At 36.1% G+C, this 15,000-nt stretch overlaps 1 protein-coding gene across 6 annotated transcripts in view; it reads left to right on the top strand.

The window, feature by feature from the left end:
- LOC135197863 (solute carrier family 41 member 1-like) overlaps positions 1-15,000 on the top strand; it is a 212,099-nt gene that overhangs the window by 90,609 nt on the left and 106,490 nt on the right. The gene's annotated exons all lie outside the window — the stretch shown is intronic.

Here is a 15,000-nt window from a genome sequence, read left to right as displayed (position 1 = left end):
TCTATGTATGTTTTGCATAGTAATATATTCTAATATATATTTGTGGATTTTTATGACACATTATTACTATTATTATTAATCTAGATGTGATCTGAAATTTTGTTTTCTGCGATGCATTTTGACAGAAGGGCCAGATTTTACCAGAGTTGCGTTCTTTGGAAGGAGCCGCGTAGTATCCTTGGTAGAAATGTTGCTCGAGTGCCCCTTGTTTATTATTTGTGGCGGCCCCCCCCCCCCTTCCTCCTCCTCCTCCTCCTCCTCCTCCTCCTCCTCAGCTTCTCACACGAATTAAAACCCGCAAAGGGCCGACTGTGGAAATCAGTTGCACAACCTTAGGCGAAGGTTGAGAATCCCATCCACGTTTTTGTCCTTCATTACTGTGGCGTGGCCACGTTAATGGATGTGTTGTTTTCTGTCTATTTCACCTTTTTGTGCCGTACGTGTTTCATACGGCGCGGGATCCGAGGGATCGGGTGAGCGGCGCTGTATTCATGGCAGGACAGCAGCCCGTTTGTCAGAAGGGAGATCCACGTGACTGCTCTTTTTTGAGGAAGCCATTAGCATTTTATGAGTGTGGTGGCCTGTCTCGTGCGGTGTTCTACCTTCGTCCGTGGATAAGGTTGTTGATAAGGATGGTTGGGGAATGATTTGATTCTTTATTCTACGCAGAAAATCTTATTTGTGTGTTTTGCCCTTGTATTGCACGAGAGCTCGTCTGTCTCTCAATGTATTTATTTAATAATAACGGGTTTTCATCATGATGGTTCTAGTGTTGAGCAAACTCACTGGAAGATAATATTGATTCCTTCTGTGATTTAAAAGAAAATGTATTTGTCTTCCAAGTGCAGTTGAAGGCTCCTGCATATAAAAAACGAGAAAGAAAAATGACCAGTCTTCGCTTTGCGGTCATTGGCAAACACGTAAAAGGACAAAGTGGAAAAAGCCCTTCATTCAAAAGGGGATTCACCCGGACTTTGTAAGGACGCTTAGACCTTGGAGGGTGTATTTGGTGCAACACCTTCTCTCTCCACACCTGTCCATCTAACACCGACGTGATTTTATGGTCAAGGGGCAATGCCTAGGGTTTTTATTTCATATCACTCATAACATCCTTGATAACCTTGATGTGTTGGAATACGGTCGGCTTTTTGCTGTTCAGTTTGTATCCTCGAAATGGGTTAAATATCCCAGGGCGATGGGTCCATTTTTTTCCCTCTGTCATTTTTATTTTTGCTGCATTGCTGATTCTTTTGACGTGTTTCCATTTTGACCTCTTCCCTTTATTCAATTTCTCTTACCTGGCTGGTCTGGGTAAATTCTTTAATGATATTAATCTTGGACATTGTGTATTCCAGCAGTCGAATATTAATTCATTTTTTTTTTCATTTTTGTAATGACATTTTCATCATGTATTATCTCTGTCCTGGTTCATACATATGGCAGTGTTACCCTCTTCCATTTTCTAATGACAGCAGTAGATAAAAGTACTGAAAAGTTTAGTTATATTTCATTCTTGCTAAGTAACTGTTCACCCTACCATTGTTATGTTTCTCCGATTCCGTCAGTCCCCTCAACCCAGAAACAGATTACAAAACCTCTTGTACTTTATTTGAGGAATCACGCACAGCGAGCTGCATTGCATTATGAGTTTACCTCTTACTTGAGGATTCTGTACATTTTGGCCGTCATGGGACTCTTGCCGGCCAAGACTGAATTTACTTGGAAATTATATGTCTGCAGACATGGACTTCTTAATGGGGACTGGGCAGTGTCAGCCATATCGCGGCGATGATTCAGCCTAGGAACCGAAAGGCCTTTGCTCAGTGAATGGTCTTTTGGTGTGAATTTCACCCAAGAGCCCTGATGATTGATTTTGACTATGAGGTCTATCAGCCTACCAGAAATCCTTTGCAGAAAGGGTGTCATTTTATTGGTAGCTTGCATTACTAAGTTTTGTTTTCTTAAAAAGCGCATCTTTTTGCGGGATGCTAGTAATAAATAAATGAAGGAAGTAAGAACAGTTAGTTATCCTGGTATAATTGTAATGATATGTATAAACCGAAGTCCTTCAGCTACGTCGTCTATAAAAGATATTGGTAGCCATGATTAGGTTAATGACCTTGAATGTTACAAGCACTTCACCCCTTGTAAAATACTACTTACACCGTTGATTCGCATTACAGTGGTGCCGCAATTTACCACCGTTTCATTTATTGTCAATTTTACCATCCTGCCAAGTTTTTGTTTTGTTTCATTTTGGCCAGGTAATGAAATTGTGATTTTGAATGTGAACGTAGAATTAGGGACCTTGCCTTAGGACTTCGTTGGTTCTTTGCGGTTTGGAAGGAATTTATGTTCATGGAGCGATATATATATATATATATATTATATATATATATATATATATATATATATATATATATAGTTGAGTTGTTACTTGCGCTATTTCCAGTTAGCACAATGGGATGAGGTTGCTAACCACATGCAGCTCTCCGCTGGCCGCTACCCAACTCGTCAAATTTTGTCACCATACAGACCAATAGAGGAGAGCCGCAGGATGACGGACCCGGGCCTTCTTACTTGTGAGGCAGGTGTCCTAACCGTTAGGGCACGCCGTTGTAAGTATTCATATTCAAAACGTGGTCAAATAAGATAGCCGATTTTACGCCCTCGAATTCCAAGGCGAGAGTTACAGTTAAAAACGACTTTGAACTCAAGTGCAAATACCGGTTCCCATCCACCAGCGGAGAGGACAAAAACCAAGGGTATGGAAGTCGGGGCCACGGAGCTTTGAAGTTCAATAGCAATGTCTTTGTAGGGAGAGGGACGGCCTCTGCCCTACCAAAAAGAGGAGGTCAGTTTTCTTGGTAGCGATGAAGTTTTACCATTAACTTGAGAGATGTGGTTAAGAATAAAAAGGTTTGGGTTTATGAGAGGTCTGTTTTTTAACGTTACGTGCGTTGAATTCGTATCGAAGCGAAGGCCAGTCAGTCTCCTGCTTACATTGAAGTTACGTAAGTTTGAAATGGGTTAGAGGACATGACAGCCGAGCCGATGACGATGCCGAGGCCATCCTAGTAGTCCAATTTCAAAGTCAATATCGTTAAGTGATAGAGGAGGTCGAGATTTTGATTTAATGGTAATTTTTTACTTTATGTTCAGAAAGTCATGCACGGGCTAATGTGTTCTTTTTTTTAAAGGAGTTAATACGGCGTAGGTGAATATTAGCAGAAGATATAGGCACCAAGAGTCTAGTCTTTGTCACTGCTAAGAGGTTTGCTAGGTCTTCAGTCAAGGCCTTCAAATGTATCCTTACTTATTCTCAAAAGAGCTCTTTAGCCAGGTTTTAACCTGCCTGCCTTTCATCTATGCTCTTTTCTGAAATCTGGGGTTGGGTCACAGACATAATCCGTGGGCCTCCCTAAAACGAGGTCGGTAAACCCTCTTGGGTATTTCACACCTTGGTTATGTATGAATCACTGCTCGTTAGACCAATGAAAATCACTCATTCTGTGCTACCTAGTCTATATATTGGTTTATAGGTACATAATAATTGCAATTCTTGTAATGGCTTTGTTTGATACTGTTACAAATTAATTGCTTTCATACACTCTTAACAAAAAAAAAAAACACTTAATTTTGCATTTGGATCTAAGATTTTGTAGCTATAAGTATATCCAAAAAGTGTAAAGGATTCGAGAAGTCCAGAGGACATTGTAATTGTGTCACGATTATATGCTTATCTGGTAAAAGATGACCAGTAGATACTATGTGTATTTCAGCCTAAAAGGGAATAAAAACGATTGTCCACTTGGCTACGATTATGAGGATGGTTCTGTTGTAGCTCTTACACCTCGGTGGCCGCGAGTTCGATTCTCGGGCATTCCATTGAGGTGTTAGAGATGTTTATTTCTGGTGGTAGAAGTTAACTCTCGACTTGGTTCGGAAGTCACGTAAAGCCGTTGGTCACGTTGCTGAATAACCACTGGTTCCATGCAACGTTAAAACACCATACAAACAAACAAACCAAATATGATAATTTTATCTGAATTTCGCCAAATATAACTATGTATAAGCAGCAATAGACTATTATCCTCCTCGTGGTCAGGTCGGCAAGGTGACCTTGTTCTGATACTCTAGATGCAGGTTCGAATCCTGTTACGGACTTGAGAATTACTTGCGACCGGTGCTAAGACTTTGTATTGGCAAGCGTTTCCAAAAAGTGTGTGAAGGATTCGGAAAATCAAGTGGATATGTACTACATACAGAGCTAGTTTTACATAGTTGGTTTAAGGTGACAAGTAGTATAATATATATATATATATATATATATATATATATATATATATTATATATATGATATATATATATGTGTGTGTGTGTGTGTGTGTGTGTGTGTATATATATATATATATATATATATATATATATATATATATATATATATATATATATATATATATATATATATATATATATATATATATATATAAATATGAATTTTTATCACATCACCGTGATTTATGTGCATGCATTAAGCTACAAATGTCCTTTGATATCCAATTCGCTCTATCTTGGAATTGATATATTTTCATAAAAAATTTTCATTAAAATGTTAACCGAAGGAGAATTTTTTAGTTGATAATAATTTCGTCCTCTCGTGGATATATGTGTGTGTGTGTGTGTATGCAATATAAAAAACAGTGTATCGTGCTTCTAAGAAATCAATAGAGGGATCCACGGTAATATCCTTTGTGTTTATCTAGATATAATATATTTCATAAATATATTATATCTAGATAAACAAGGATATTACTGTGGATCCCTCTATTGATATATATATATATAATATATATATATATATATATATATATATATATATATATATATATAATATAATATATAATATATATATATATAATATAATATATAATACAATATATATATATAATAATTATAGATATAATATATATATATATATATATATATATATATATATATATATATATATATATTACACATTTACACTATTAGACAGGGTGAACGGAAAATTCATTGACATTGGCTTTTAAGAATTCAATTTTGTAAGGGATATGAAGCACAAATTGCTTCCTGTTATAGAAAGATCGAAAAGATCTCACACTGCAATAAGGAAAGGGTCGTGGTATTTTAGCATCGAATGCAAAATTGTGATCATGCGCAAGCGAACAATTAAAAATTTATATACTACGAAGTTCTATATATTGTATATATAGAGCATTAACATGCACTATATATATATGCCCATGTGTGTATATATGTGTGTGTATATATATATTATATATATATGATATATATATATAATATATATATATATATATATATATATATATTAGTTCTTCGTTGGACGAGTTGGTTGCATACTTGCCTACCGATCTGGTATCCAGAGTTTGCTCCCAGCTGCATTATTTTATTTCTCGGTTAACTTTATATATATATATATATATATATATATTATATATATATATATAAAGATAAATGCCACGAAGGAAAAAATAAACGAAGGAGTCTGCGAGATCTTTCGGCTTAAAAGCCCTTTACTGAAGCAGTTACTGACAAAAATACGAGAAAAGACAATACAAGAAGGTTCGTATAACTGACAGATAGGGATTATAAAAGGATTAGTGCCTATCCTTCACATATATTAGACATTTGTTATAATAAAGCCCACAAAAAGTTTTATACTGAAAACAACACACAGAAAGAAAAATTCAAAGAACATTCTCAGTTTGCCTTATTTTAACGGATTTGAAACCATTAAACCATTGTTAAAAGCTTCAATGTCAACCTTGTTTCTTCCTATAATAACACACTGAAAAGAATGTTAATAAAAAATGGCCCCAGAGAAAGCAACAACATATATAAAATTCCATGTATGGATTGTCCCTCATTCTATCTCGGACAGTCCAGCAAGGGCTTAGAAGTAAGGCTAAGCCAGCATAAATACTCTGTAAAAACTGGGCAAAAATCTAATGCATTATTTATTTGTAAAAACTGGGCAAAAATCTAATGCATTATTTATTCATTTAAGTGAAAACAACCACCGAATTAATTGGATTGACAGTTCAGTAATTGCACGGTCAAGAGATGTCTTATCACGAAATCTTTTAGAATCTGCTTTAATACAACTTACTTTTCATTGTAATTTCAATGTTAGTCGTGGCCTTTTTCATTTAGACCCTTGTATCTGTAACATGTTTAAGAATGACCTCAAATATATAATTACTGACTTAAATTAAATAAAAATCAGTTGCCTTAGAGTTATTAAAAAAAAAAAAAACATTATTGTATGTATGTCTGTCATGTTTTGTGAATATGGTTTTGTTTACCGGGTTCCGTTTAGCTGTCACCTATAATCCTGTAATTGTCTGGAGATTGTATCTGAGATGATTGTCTTAAACCTTTAATTGCACCCTTTGTTTATGCTTGTTTGGGAAGGTTTCTTATCTTCCAGGTGTGTCGGATTCTAGGCACTAATCCTTTTATAATCCCTATCTGTCAGTTATACGAACCTTCTTGTATTGTCTTTTCTCGTATTTTTGTCAGTAACTGCTTCAGTAAAGGGCTTTTAAGCCGAAAGATCTCGCAGACTCCTTCGTTTATTTTTCCTTCGTGGCATTTTATCTTTTATTTATGGATTTATCACGTTCCTAACTTTTCGTGATTCTGTTATACATATATATATATATATATATATATATATATATATATATATATATCATATATACACATATATTATATGTATGTATGTATAAATAAAGGTAATGCCACGGAGGAATATGGCATTACCTATATTTATACATAGCATCATGTTTTATTTATTTCGTGATCAAGTTATTCATGTATGTATGTATGTATATTATGTAATATATATTCAATAGATGAAGCCTATTCATGTATATTAAATTTATTTATATATGCAAGTGAGCTTATCGGTTTGTGCATTTAATTGCTGATATTAACCGATATTTTCTGTTTCCTGAGCGCTCACTCACAAGGGTGTGCTTCATTAAACTTTTCTCGGCAATGTCCTTCCTCCTCCTCCTCCTCCTCCTCCTCCTCCTCCTCCTCCTCCTCCTCCTTCCTCCTCCTCCTCCTCCTCCTCCTCCTCCTCGGGTGGTTTTAATTTAGGGAGAAAAGGCTGAAGTAATCTAAGCCAGGATAATAAATAATAACCCGGTATCGTTAGGATAATTATTTATTTGTTTACATATTTATTTGTTCACTTCCTTAATTACTTATTCATTTATTTGTGATTCTTGCATCATTAATCTAATGTAAGAGAAGAGCAAACATTCGAACGTGAAAAGTACTGAAGATTTATTTATAAAAAAGTTAAAGCTTAAATATTTTCAGGCTGCTATAAAAAATGGTTGAGTTTTGTAGATGATTTTTTTTATATTGAGTTTTGCCGAGGAATTTTTTTTATGTTGAGTTTTGCAGATGCTTATTTTTTTATGTTGAGTTTAGCAGGTGAATATTTTTTATGTTGAGTTTTGCAAATTATTGTTTTTTATGTTGAGGTTTGCAGATAACTTTTTTTATGTTGTTTTACCGATGATTTTTTTATGTTGAGTTTTCCCGGTGTATTTTTTTTGTTGCAAATTATTGTTTTTTTTGTTGAGTTTTGCAAATTATTTTTTTATGTTGAGCTTTGCAAATTATTGTTTTTTATGTTGAGTTTTATAGATGAATATTTTTATGTTGACCTTTACAGATAGATATATATTTTTTATGTTGAGTTTTGCAGTTTTTTTTTATAAGGGGAGTGGAGTGAATTTTGAAATATAGGATGTTCATGAGTGCCATGTTTCTCCTTGTGACCCAATGAAGATGTTTAGCAACATGACTTTGTGACAGTGTCAATAAAATTGAATAAAGTTAAATTATTAAGGTAATTACAGACAGTTGAAGATCTTATTTACTCATTAAAGAGCGTTCTTCATATATAATATAATATATAATATATATATATATATATATATATATATATATATATATATATTTCATAGATTTTTATTTCTAAGATGTGTCTCATTAAATAAAATTGTAAATTAGTGATGGGAATTTCTTACTCTCGTTGACTGTTGACGCTTTGCAAATTAGGCATAAATAGGTTGAACATTTTGAAATGTCACCATTGTCGCAGTTTGGCCCACAAAAAAACTTGGCTAGAGAGAAGTGGGAGTACGGGAAAAAAAATCGTTGACTAACAGAAAATGATCCTCGAAGGAGGCGGATGTGTCTCTTGATTAATCTGCTATTTTGTGACGTCAGCGTGGAGTATTTGATATGCAGTGACGTCATCAAGCTTAATAACCGTGTCATTCCGTGGGAGAACGTCAGGTGCAACCGCCCAGGCGAAGGGGCTTGTGAGCTAACGTTACGATATGCGTTATGATTATTCCTTCAATTCGTGCCGCTGATAACACCGGCGTTGTTGTTGGCGTTGCTGCTGTTCTTGTTGTTGCTTCTGTTGGCGTAAGGGCTGCTATTGCCGCTGTTGGCGTTACTTTACATCTTAATGGTGCTGATGTTTAGATTTTATTATCAGTATTTGCCTGTGTCCCATTATTGATGACAAGATATAGCAGAGAACTATTGTCTTTGGAGTTGACAAGCGTGCTCATGCTTTTCACAGAATTCTATACTCTCTCTCTCTCTCTCTCTCTCTCTCTCTCATATCAGTTCGAGTGACTATGACAGACATGATGTAACTATGCCCTTGGAGATTTTTACCAATTCCCAGACATCTCCATTTACCATTGTTATCGAAGTTCTGGGATCATGGGTATTACAGCAGATGATGACATATTCTGGAGATAAGGTTCAGAGAACAATGAAGTAGTTCGTAGCAGACTCTGACCGAGTCCTGCTTTTTTATTCCTTACTTATGTCTTAATATTGAAAAATAATGTATTTTTAATGTACATGCTCATGTGTGTTGTGTGTGTATGTATATGTTCCATCCGTAAAAAACTGCTGTTAGCTACGAAGGGATACGCAATATGTATATGTTCCATCCGTAAAAAACTGCTGTTAGCTACGAAGGGATACGCAATATTTATCTCACAGTCACGTTCTGTCGTGCTTAAGCGTAGAAACATCCATTTTATTTCTTTACGGTTTAGTTGCAGGGGGCTATAGTGCCGTCAGTGTACCTCACGCTGTGCACTGCAGGTATTACTTAAGGTTCTTTGCAACGTCACTTCGGCCCTTAGCTGCAACCCCTTGCATTCTTTTTCCGTACCTCCGTTCATATTCTCTTCAATCTTGCTATCCACCCTCTCCTCCTAACAACTGTTATATTGTGCAACTGCGAGGTTTTCCTCCTGTTACACCTTTTCAAACCTTTTTACTCTCAGGTTCCCTTTCAGCGCTGCATGACCTAAATAATATATTCCATTCCTATATGTGGAGTAAAGAAAAAAAAAGTAAAAATACTTGTTGTTTGCTAATCATGTAAAGAGATAGCAATAGTGTAGCTCGACGTGATTTGCCCATGTAAAGAGGATGTGAGGATAAGAGATGAAGACTCCATAAAAATCTCAGAGAGATCGAGTATCAAGAGAGAGAGATCTGATAATCTGTAAAACATGAATTTCCATGAAGCTACATTATCTCCACTTTAGCTGTACTACAGAGGATGACTGGTCTTCTTCTTCATGCATTGAACGGCAGCGGCCTCTGGGTGGTGGTCATTGAGTCCTCTTGACACGACCAGGTTGTTTGATGCAGTAATTCATTCCTATATTCTTTCGAGAGCTGAATGTTGCTTCGTAAATGAAGCCAATTTTCATATTCACCAAATCTTTGGAAAAACGACGGCAAGGTGACGAATACTCGTCTCACTGATTTTCCTGTCATTTTAAGTTAAAATCTTATAATGAAATCATCTCTCGTAGCGGCTAATGCTTTAGTGCATTACATACAAGGTTCTCTTTCTTCTATTTGACTTTAATAGTGCAACTGCGAGATTTTTGTCCTGTTACACCTTCAAAATCTTTTTACCGTCAATTACAATGAAATCTTTGAAAAATGAACAGCAACCGAAATCAAGAGTTTCCCCTGTCCTGCTCTGAACTTCAAATTAGCCCGGGAGAGGTTCACGTCCAAGCGCTTCAGGGACTTCGCTAAGGCTCCGTTGATTTTGCTCCCCGAATCTTTTCCGAATTGGAAGATCTCATGAAACCTAGTTTCCATTTCTGTATTTACCTTGAGGCAACACTGAGCTGTTGGTGGGCAGTTGTGAAAGTTTATCAGGACTGTTTAAGTCTGTTGACTTTTTTTCTCTCTCTTTTTTTTTCCCCTGTTGAAGGTTATGCTTATCGCAGCTGTTGAAAGGTCATTTTGTATTTGTTTGTATCGGAAGCCTCCCCATTCCTGAGGAGAGTAACTGTACCATGCAATCAACAATATTTTTTGTGTCTTTTTACATCGATAAATGTGTACACTCTAATCCCATACTTCTTTTGGTCAAAACTAATTTGTCTTTGTTCCGTGGAGTGCAATTTTTTGTACACATTCTTTATTACTGTTGTTTTTATGTATATAATCTATTTGATTCTTAGATGAGATTTAATCGAAGTGCACTGGAATAGGGTTTCAGCGTTCCTTAACGGTTATGAGAGAGAGAGAGAGAGAGAGAGAGAGAGAGAGAGAGAGAGAGAAATGCTATCGTGCTTTGGAATTCGTAAGTTGGATTAAGCATTTAAATTGTCGTAACGGGTTACAACTGTCGTCATTCGTCTGATTGAGAGACAAAAAAGGACAAAAGAAAAAAAAGTTTTTATCTTTTATATTCCTCTAAATAATCCTATTGGGTTTCGTGTTTTATCACTTTTACGCTCTTTGTTTGTTCCCTTTCTCTGTGACGTGGTGTAACAACAAATTCCTTTTGAAATTAGGTACGTGTCCACGGGTTTTCAGGAGCTATTATATTCATGTGATTATGTATTTTGTGAACAATAGCAAATTCATCCCGGCGTTAGTGACCTTGGCAGTTGTCACGCCAGGCAGTCAATCAGTCATTGCAGTGTCATTGGAAGGAACATGTCAAGGAAGTGCTTCATGTTATTTTTTTTTTTTATTTTTTATTTTTTTTTTTTTGAGGAAATTGTAAGTGTCGAGTTTATGTTTGGCTTTGTCTGAATCGGGATCTGTTGTTTAAGTTATTTCTTGAATAGTTTTCTGCTCCATCTACCCATCGTTATTTTTAGTTTTCTGTAAAAGAAAACTATCGAGATGGCTGTTTGTCTGCCCGTCTTTACTTTTTCTCCGGCCGTAGATCTTGAAAACTACTGAGGCTAGAGGGCTGCAAATTGGTTTGTTGATCATCCCTCCTCGAATCATTGAACATACCAAATTGCAGCCCTCTAGCCTCAATGGTTTTATTTTATTTAAGGTTAAAGTTAGCCATGATCGTGCGTCTGCACCAACACCGGTACCACGACCGGCTGAGAGTTTCATGGACCGTGGCTGAGAGTTTCATACAGCATTATACGCTCTGTTGTTGCTTTCGTGAAAGTAGCTAAGAGTTCTTGTATCAGCTGACATTATTACTATCAAGATTTTTTCATTGGTTTTTGAGATTTGGCTTTTCGTTAGATGTGATTGTCTTGTACGTGGCATGGCGATTCCAAACGTATTCTTTTTATACATTTTCTTTACAGAGTTTCATCTAAGCTTCATTTGCAAACTCTCTCTCCCTTATTCCTCTCCTTCTTCTTCTTCTTCTTCTTCTTCTTCTTCGACAGACATGTAGGAGCATGGATCTCAATATACCCGAAGACTTTTATTTGCGTTTTCAAATGTTCACTTGTATTTAGCGACTGCAACTCCGCCTCACGACAGCTCGGAAAATTTGTCGTGATGGAAACTCCCCAGTAGAGTTTATAACTTTCCACCTAAATTTTCGGCCTGGATACTCCCACCTTGCTTTGGCAATGTCGCTGTTGAGAGGGTCAGCCTGAGTGAGCATGCAAGCGAAAAGCAGGCAGACAGTTAAAACCTACCGCCAGGCAGTCAGGCAGCCAGCCAGACTGTCAGGCAGGCAGGCTGGCTCACCAACCATTCAGACAGCCTAGGTTAGACGTGGGTACAACGGCAAGCTTTTTCATATGTATTACCTTAAATCAAGTTTTATTCTCCCATTGTACTTCAGTATATTAAATTTTATGCAATAAAAGAATTTTTTTCGCCGCCCTCTTCACAAGTTCGGGTTGAAACGTAAATGTCTTATCAAGCCAAATAAATTTTGATTCCTATTCAGTTGGGCAACCGCCTCTTTCTCTCTCTCTTTCCCTCCTTATCGCCGGAGGGGGTCACAATCGGTATATTGTACTTAGATAAAAAGGACCATTTTAAGGAGTCTGGGCGAAATTTCTTCGTCACTCCTCGAATTCATGGTAAAATTCACCGCCACGCGGCGCTTTGGAACATCCTTGGCTGTCTCTCCAAGCCCTGGCTGGCTTCAGTGACGCATTGCAGTCATATTGTCGTCATCATCATCATCATCATCATCATCTTCGTGGTCTTTGTCGTCATGACGTCCCGAAGACGAAGAAGGCATTTTCCTTTCCACCCGAGATTGGAATTTTCATGACTGCTCTTGTTTCTCCTTAGGTGGCAGAAAATTGTGGTGTGTCTCATTGCCTCCCCTGAGGTATGTGGGTCTGTATTGAATCTGGGTCTAATAACACTTGCTGTTGGTTTGTTTTCCAATGATGTTGCAAGGGAAGTATTTTTCAGGTGGTATAAATGGCGGGATGGGCTCTGATTTTTCAAATGGCTTCTTGACATACAGCAGTGGAGGGACACTTTTTCATATAAGGGAGTTAAAGAAACAAATAGTGAAAGCTGTAATACGGTCCTGCAGTTGCTCTCAGAATACGGTTGTTGCCAAACACTTTAAAAAAAAAAAAAACTTGCTTTCATGTGAATAGCTTGAACAAACCCGTTTTCATGAGAGGAGCTTTTTATGAAGCATCCTTTATAAACTGGAGTTAGAATTATTAATATCATTATTATTATGTGATTAGTAAAAGTATGATGACGACAACAGCAGCATCTACCTTCACTTCCAGGATAGGAAAACGGCAGTTTTTCATTCTTGGCTTCTTAGAAAAAAGCGCTACAAGATTATCTCTAGGTGAAGTGGTTAAGGTTTCCTCTTAAATGGGAGATAAATCAAACAAACGATTCTTGGAAAGAAAACACGAGATCTCAACGGTTTCAGGTATCCGGACCCCCGGGGGTGGGCTGGGGTGGGGGGCACGTGGCCACGGCTATTGATTTGTAAAGTGGTGAAGCATAATTTCGAATTTCGTAAATGAAGTTGGTTTACCTTATGTTGTCGTGTATATGTATACATATATTATATATAAAATTACTGTACTCATGTATATATATGTGTGTGTTTATATATATATATATATATTATAATATATAATATATATATATATATATATGGGTGTGTTGTGGGTGTGTGTGTGTGTGTGTGTGTGTGTGTGTGTGTGTGTTGTGTATAATATAATTAATAAAAATATAAACATACATACATACGTAGAGTCATTTATGCAGCAGTCTTAATTATATTTTCATAAAAGTGCTAATGCGCACGTGTATGTATATATCTTAAATCTTTCTTATCTGCAAGGGTGAAACATTGAAGGGACGGAAAAAAAAATGCTACTATGTGTTGCTCCACTTAATATTTCCCAATCCAACAGGAGTATCAACCATTAACTCATAACGCTCTCAAGGGCTACTTGGAATCTGCAGTGGAAACAAACTGTCCACTGTTTAGGAAGGACCAGCCAAAAACTTAACTGCAGATACGAAATATAAGAAAAACCAATTCGTGTAAATTTCACGATTCAAAAAATTCAGTTTAATGAATGTCATGTCCCAGACCAGTATGCTTTCATATGGACTTTCCTTGATATGGACTGAACTTCCATTATAAATTTATATTGGCCTTGAGGAAGGTCTTGGAAGCAATGGAAACATTAGAAGTGTTGTAAAAAAAAACTATGGATAATACTCAAGTGCTCAGGTGAATAAGTTTTTTCCTAGTCCACCTTAAGGAATCCAAGTAGGTAGGAAATCTTAGACAAGGAGAGAGGAGAACTGTTACCAATGATATATATATATAGATATATATAATATATATATATATATATATATATATATATATATATATATATATATATATATATATATATATATATATATATGTTTGTGTGGTGTGTGTGTGTGAGTGAGTTTGTGTGTGTATGTGTAGGTAATGTTATAGTATTAAATTGACTGATGATTAATTGCATACTGAAACGATGTTAATTTATTAACAATAGCCTCGACATACTTTTTGTATAAACATAGACCCGCTGTTATGCACAATTTAAAAAAAAAAATAAAAAAATAAAAAAAATTATTTTACTCCCAATGTTTTTCACCGTTGTGGAAACAAAATAGGAATACTCGTGCCAAAAACCTTTGCCGCCCCCCCCCCCCCCACCCCCCCCCCCCCCCCCCCCCCCCGCTCTCTCTCATGTAATGTATGTATGTATGTATGTATGTATATATATATATATATATATATATATATATATAATATATAAATATAAATATATTTGTTTATATTGTTCATTTTATCTTTCTGAAGTGGAAGAATTGCAACAGCGTGCATTTTCAGTATCTTAGAATGACATCTTGGCATTATCTTTATCCCTTACTGATAAGAGATAAGAAACGATTCCGATTCGTTTGTACATAATTATGCATGTCGTCGATTCAGGTTCTGTACTTGTTCAAAGACCTTGGTGTGAAGTAGGTTTGACAGATCGGAAAGATTAATTTAAGAGGCTTCTTGGTTGTCAGTAATATATATTAAATCAATTTTGTATTTTATTTTGTTTTTTTCGCAATTTTTGCATCATTTGGGGTATAAAATTACCTAGA

Source organism: Macrobrachium nipponense, chromosome 21, assembly GCF_015104395.2.
Source record: "Macrobrachium nipponense isolate FS-2020 chromosome 21, ASM1510439v2, whole genome shotgun sequence".
NCBI lineage: Eukaryota > Metazoa > Arthropoda > Malacostraca > Decapoda > Palaemonidae > Macrobrachium > Macrobrachium nipponense.
The sequence above is the reverse complement of the archived record's forward strand: the minus strand, read 5'-3'. Positions and strand labels throughout refer to the sequence as shown.